This window comes from Babylonia areolata, chromosome 7 (assembly GCF_041734735.1).
Source record: "Babylonia areolata isolate BAREFJ2019XMU chromosome 7, ASM4173473v1, whole genome shotgun sequence".
NCBI lineage: Eukaryota > Metazoa > Mollusca > Gastropoda > Neogastropoda > Buccinidae > Babylonia > Babylonia areolata.
The window spans coordinates 14,146,634-14,153,940 of record NC_134882.1 but is presented as its reverse complement, the minus strand read 5'-3'; the positions used below and the strand labels follow the sequence as shown (position 1 = coordinate 14,153,940).

The window sequence follows — 7,307 nt, the reverse complement described above, 5'->3', positions numbered from 1 at the left end:
CAAGCCTGTTCTTAAACTACGCTCAGTCGTTCTCGTTCATACAATGCTTCAGACAAGCATGCATAACGTATCGTTTCTTGCCCTTTGCAGCCTGCTTAACCCTTTCACCGCCAGTCAATTTAGAGTGCAAAATTCCCTTGTGCTATAAACACGGATATATAGTGTCTAGGAATAGCTGGGGATTCCCCCCTGTAATGTGTGGAAAATATTATGGCCTATCCTACCACCGAACATAAAGAGCAGTTGGTTCATCGATAACAGACCCATGATCTGGTCACCTTTCAGTGACATGGGTCCTCTACCCAGCTGCTGCATAAATGCAGTGAAAAGTTAAGGGGGCAACTTAACTCTCTCCATACGAACGGCGAAAGAGACGACGTTAACAGCGTTTCAACCCAATTACCATCATCAAAATATTGCAAGCAGAAGGCTCTTATACTGAAGAGGTGAATGTTGACAAAGAACACCACAGTTCTGACGACGGAAGCTAAAGGTTGGGTCATTCAGACACCCACTGGACATCCGAGGGGTCTGTGTAGAGGAGAAGAGAGGACTTGCCGTACTGAGTGAATTAACTTTGTTCAGTTGAGTCATTGAGCTTACTGCCCCCAGGGTCAAATAAACAACAACAACAACAAATGAACTAGGCAGACAGACAGACAGACAGAGACAGAGAGCAACACAGACAAACCGAGACAGAAACAGAGAAGAAACATAGAGACGGAAACAGAGAAACATGGAACGAACGAACGAACGAAAGAAAGAAAGAAAGAAAAGAATGCTTGTAGAAATTTGTATTCACATACCCCGTCAAACCAAGGCCTATACATGAATAAACCATCTGGAACTATTACTGTCTGTCTGTCGGTCTGTCTGTCTGTCTGTCTCTTTTTCTCTGTGCGCACTTTGCTTAATGCTTTTTTTTTTTTTTTTCAACAAAGTATTCATCGGTGATACATTTCAAAGTCTGCGCAGTTCACAGCAATGACAAGATGTAAACAACAACAAGCTTAATGTTTTTTTGACGTCACATTAGAGAGACAGACAGACAGGCAGAGACAGAGAGACAGAGAGAGACACAGACAGACAGACAGACAGACAGGCAGAGACAGAGAGAGACACAGACAGACAGACAGGCAGAGACAGAGAGACAGAGAGAGACACAGACAGAGAGACAGACAAACATACATACCGAGAGAGAGAGAGAGAGAGAGAGAGAGAGAGAGAGAGAGAGAGAGAGAGAGAACAGACACACTTACACACACACACACACACACACACACACACACACACACACACACACACACACACACACACACACACACACACACACACACACACACACACACACACACACACACACACACACACAAACAAGATTGGGAAAATTTGTTTATGAATGCTGCTGCAATTTACTGCATTAACTGATTGATTAATTGTGTGTTTTTCATTCGTTCATTCATTTACCATTGCACTTGTGTCTTATAAACCTTACGGTTTCATGACAATAAAATCTAATCTATTCTATTCTATTCTATTCCATTCACACACACACACACACACACACACACACACACACACACACACACACACACACACACACACACACACACACACACACACACACACACACACACACACACACACACACACACACACACACAGAGGACTTAAACCTGTCATCACCTCCACCACCACCACCACCACCACCACCACCACCACTGGCTGTTTAAATTAAAGAACAAGTCGCTCCCAAACACACGCAACCTGCTGCACGCAAACAATTCCAGCAAGCAAATGCAGACAAAAAACGGTGCTAACCAACACTCATCCTTCCTTCCTTCCTTCCTTCCGTCAGCAAGCAAGTAAGCAAGCAAGCAAGCAAACAAGCAAGCCCAACAACCCCACAATAGAACGGAATAACCGGAAGCGAGGAGTAGTTGTTGTAGTAGTAGCAGTAGCAGAAGTAGTAGTCCACCCCCACCCCCCCCACCCCAACCCCCAATCCCCCCTCCCTCCCCACCCCACCCCCATCCTTCCTTTCAATTCATTTTCACCCCCACTTTTTTTTTTCCTCCACACACACACACGTCCCAGACAAGTGTTTGTGCCTTTTGTGTTCAGTGTTTTCTGTCACGCTTGGCGGAATCGACCTCTCATCCAGCCCCCCCCCCCCCACTCCCCGCACCTCCCCCCCTCCCCCCGGCCAACCCACCTGCCCACCACCATCACCACCACCCTTCCATCTTCCACCGCATCCCACCCACTCTACCCCTACACCCCCCCCCCACCCCCTTTCCCTACTACTACTACTACCCCACTCATCCACCCGCTCTTCCGGATCATCCATCTCACCACCACACTCCCTTTTCCAACTCTCTCTCTCTCAGCCCTTCCCGTTGTTTCAAAAGAGTCGTTTGTGTGAAACGGGGTATTGTTTGCATCCTGAGTCGATACTCTGGTGGGGTGTGGGGTGGGTGGGGTGGGGTGGGGGATAAGTGGCGTGGAGAGGGGAGAGGGAGGGGGCGGTGTTGGGGGAGGGAGAGTAGGAGGGAGAGTAGGAGGAGGGTAGAAGGTTGGCATTGGATTTCAATGTTGGGCCAGAAAGGCCATGTCGCTGTAGTTTTTCATTAGGCTAATGTGCAACAGCTCCACGTGAAGGTGACACACACAGTAGAGGGTGAGCAGTCCGAGGTGGTGGTGGGAGAGTGAGGATGGGTTCGGTGGGGGATGGTGGCGGTGGGGGTGCAGGAGGGAATGGGGGGGGGGGGATGGGGGCTGGGGGGGTCCGCAGGGTGGGGAGGGTGGCTGGCCCCCAGGGGCGTGGGGGGTTTGAGCCCCAGGGGGGTAAGGGGGGTGGGGGTGTTTTTTTCCCTAGCTTTTGATGGTTGTTGGGAGAAAGATATGTTCTGTGACATGACTATTGTGTTAAAATAATGATCATATGATATAAAGTAACATAGCTTGGGGTTGGTGAGAATAATAATTATATGATAGTGGTAAGGGGGACAGGAGGGGAGGTGTTTGGGGGGGGGGGTGTTGGTGGAGGATGGCGGTTGAGTCTTGCGTGCAGGCTAATTCTGTTTCCATCGTCCTGTTTTCGAGTGTGAACATGAAGACTGCGACACGGTGGACACAGACAGATAGACAGACAGACGAACAGACGAACAGACAGACAAAAGCACAGATAGAGACGAGAATAAAGGGAGGGAAAGAGAAACAGAGAATGGGTATAGCGTGAAAAGTAGTAGTGACAGTAGTAGTAGTAGTAGTAGTGTTTTGCGTGCGTGCGTGCTTACGTGCGTGCGTGCGTGTGTGTTAGTGTGTGCGTGTATATGTTTAATGCGTATGTTTGTGTATTTTGGGATCTGGTTAGTTTGTGTTAATTTATAAGCGATGTGGCAATAATATATTGTTCTCTTAACTTGCACTGTATATTATTAGTGTCATTCAGTACTTCACGTTCTTTTTCTTCTTCTTCTTCTTCTTCTTCTTCTTCTTCTTCTTCTTCTTCTTCTTCTATGTTCTCTTATCGTTTACAAAAAAAAATACCCTGGTTGATTCCATCTTTCTTGATCGTCGTCTTGGCTATAATTAACAACAACAACAACAACAACAATGTATATGATTGTATTGTCTGTTTTTTTGTATGCGGTATTTTCAGTGTACATTTGATGGAGTATGATTATAACACATAATCCCAGGATGGAGGACTCTCATATGTCCTCCTCCGTAGAGTGCGCTTAAACGTTTGACCTTTGATTTTTTTTTTTTCTTCTTCCAGACACTCTTCATTCTTGGCTTGTGCAGCTTCGGTTTTTTCTTTTGTTTTTTTTTTTTTTTTTTTTTTGGGGGGGGGGGGGGGCGTCGGGGGGGGTGGAATGGGGGGGGGGGTGGGGGTGACCAAGTGAGACGCAGAAGAGAGGAGACATATCAAACAAAAAATTTTTGTTTGTTTGCTTGTTTCTTTCTTTATTTTTTTTTTTTTAGTGGGGGGGTTTCTTTTTCGTGACATCATACATCAGGTTTTACGTCGACACCGGTCGACATTCTCAAGTGTCAGTATGAATGGAAGGAAAGCCTGTTGAGGCTGAATGGGTTAACTCACTCAGTACGGCCAGTCCTCTCTTCTTCTCCTCTACACAGACCCCTCGGATGTCCAGTGGGTGTCTGAATGACCCAACCTTTAGCTTCCTTCGTCAGAATTGTGGTATTCTTCGTCAACATTCACCTCTTCAGTATGAGAGCCTTCCACTTGCAATACTTTGATGGTGGTAATTGGGGTGAAACCCTGTTAACGTCTTCTCTTTCGCCGTTCGTATGGAGAGAGTTAATTAACGATACACACTGTGTTACAGTACGAAAGAGAGTTGTCACGAACATATACTTCTTTGGCTGCTGTGGTGGATCTTCACGATGTACTCCCCCCGAAAACGGAGTATGGCTGCCTACATGGTGGGGGGGTAAATAAACGAAAAACGGTCATACACGTAAAATGTTACATGTTTGTCTGAGTGTGTATGTGTGCGTGCCTGAAATATGATTGAGCGACACAGGAAACGAACTCGATGAGCGCCCAATGGCAGCCGCTGGTCAGTCGGCTCTACCCAGGACGGCAGCCTGTTGAGTAAATGACCCCATGTTTCGCTTAGAGCTTGGTCTCCGACCGAGGATAGGCGCTATATAAGTATCCATATCAATCAATCAATCAATGCAACTGGCTCCTGAGCACGTGAAATCAGATCAGGCACTGCTGAACGCCACCGATACGAAGTGACTCGGCAGTAGTGCGGGGTCTCCTCTTGTTGTGTGGCCTCTTGACGTGACGACCTTTAACGTACGTATTTGATCTTCTGCTTGCGTATACACACGAAGGGGGTTCAGGCACTAGCAGGTCTGCACATATGTTGACCTGGGAGATCAGTAAAAATCACCACCCTTTGCCCACCAGGCGCCGTCGCCGTGATTCGAACCTGGAACCCTCAGATTGAAAGTCCAACGCTTTTAACCACTCGGGTTACGGAAACAAGAACATACTCAGCATACACTCCCCCGAAAACGGAGTATGGCTGCCTACATGGTGGAGTAAGTAAACAAAAACGGTCATACACGTAAAATGTTCCATGACGTGACGACCTGACATGGAAGGTTCCCCGGGGAGGACTGCAGACGAGCTGGGACTGCGACAGACAGCCCCGGTTGTGGTGGTATCGGGGACACGGATGAATGAAACGTGTTGGAGTAATGCCGTTGAAATGGTGAAGGTGATGGGTCAGAAAACCAAAGTAACGACGGGTGCAATAGCCGAGTGGTTAAAACGTTGGACTTTCAATCTGAGGGTCCCAGGTTCGAATCACGGTGACGGCGCCTGGTGGGTAAAAGGTGGAGATTTTTTACGACCTCCCATGTCAACATATGTGCAGACCTGCTAGTGTCTGAACCCCCTTCGTGTGTATATGCAAGCAGAACATCAAACATGCACGTTAAAGATCCTGTAACCCATGTCAGCATTCGGTGGGTTGTGGAAACCAGAACATACCCAGCATGCACACCCCCCGAAAGCGGAGCATGGCTGCCTACATGGCGGTCATACACGTAAAAGCCTACTCGTGTGCATACGAGTGAACGTGGGAGTTGCAGCCTACGAACGAAGAAGAAGAAGAAAGTAACACAAGCATCACTTCTTGTTTTCAGGTCATCTAGTTTCAAGTTTTGCTTGTCGGTCTTCTGTCGAGACTGTACATTGTCGTGTATGGTCACATTAAGAGAAAGAAAACCCTCAATGACAACAACAGCGACAACAACAACAACAACAACAAGAGCAACAGTATTAACAACAACAACAACAACAACAACTAACAACACTAACACATGCCTAACTTTTCTGTGTTTTCAGGGCAACTTTTTCTCGGGCTTGGATGACGGACTGCTGGCGAGGGCGGAAGCCATGGGGGTGGTGGAGATGGGCAAGTCCCCTTCGGGCCCCCAGCTGATGAAACCCGAGGGCCTGTACGGCCACACCCCCGACTTCACCATGGGCGGCCACGGCGGGCCCCCCAGGTCGCAGATGGCGCCCATGGGCCACCACCACCACCACCACCACCACCACCCGTCCTTCGGGCCGGCCGCCGACGCCATGTTCGAACCGCTGACGCCCAGCAACCCCCCCGGGCATGCCGCTGGGTCCCGTGGCCTCCATGGCCGACCACCACCCCCACCCTCACCACCCCAGCATCGCCGTGTCCTCCGCCTCCCACGGCCACACCCCCCACTCCCCGTCAGGGGTCGGGGGAGGAGGAGGAGGCGGTGGAGGTGGAGGTGGAAGTGGTGGAGGCGGAAGCGGAGGGGGCAACCACCCGCCTCAGATGTACACCCCCATGTACTCGGCCGCCCACCCGGCCTCCGTCAACCCCCACCACCACCACCCCGGTTTGCCTCCGAGCCACCCGGCCAGCATGCACCACCACCACCCCTCCTCGCACCCCCACCACCCCCACCACCACCTCCCGGGGGCGCCGCCCGGCCACCCGCACCACCCGCACGCCCACCACCCCCACGCCCACCACCACCACCACCACCACCACCACGCCGTGCACGACAGCGACTGCGACCCGCGCGAGCTGGAGATGTTCGCCGAGCGCTTCAAGCAGCGGCGGATCAAGCTGGGCGTCACGCAGGCCGATGTCGGGGCGGCGCTGGCCAACCTGAAGATCCCCGGCGTGGGCTGCCTCTCGCAGTCCACCATCTGCCGCTTCGAGTCGCTGACGCTGAGCCACAACAACATGATCGCCCTCAAGCCCATCCTGATGGCCTGGCTGGAGGATGCCGAGCGACAGGCCCGCGAACGCAAGTCGGAGGCCGGCGCTGAGGAGAAGAAGCGCAAGCGGACCTCCATCGCCGCCCCAGAGAAGCGCAGCCTGGAGGCCTACTTTGCCGTGCAGCCGCGGCCCTCCGGCGAGAAGATCGCCCAGATCGCCGAGAAGCTGGACCTGAAGAAGAACGTGGTCAGGGTGTGGTTCTGCAACCAGCGCCAGAAGCAGAAGCGCATGAAGTTCTCCGCGTCCGCCATGGGCCACCACTGACCGGAGCAAACCAACAACCTCCCTGACCTTACCCTTCCCTACCCCTCGCCCCTCCACCCCCCACACCACCCACACCACCCCCACCACCTCCTCACACCCCGCCCTCTCTCCCACCTTCCTTCCCACCCTGCCCCCTCCCCATTCCTCAACTCACCCACCCACCCACCCACCCACCCCTTCTACTTCCGTTTCCGGGACTGAGACCCAGTGGTGGCGACAGACACA

General features: G+C 51.4%; 1 pseudogene; it reads left to right on the top strand.

The window, feature by feature from the left end:
• The window catches only part of LOC143284344 (uncharacterized), a 15,242-nt pseudogene extending 8,155 nt beyond the window's left edge, over window positions 1–7,087 (top strand).
• The last annotated feature ends 220 nt before the right edge of the window (window positions 7,088–7,307 follow it).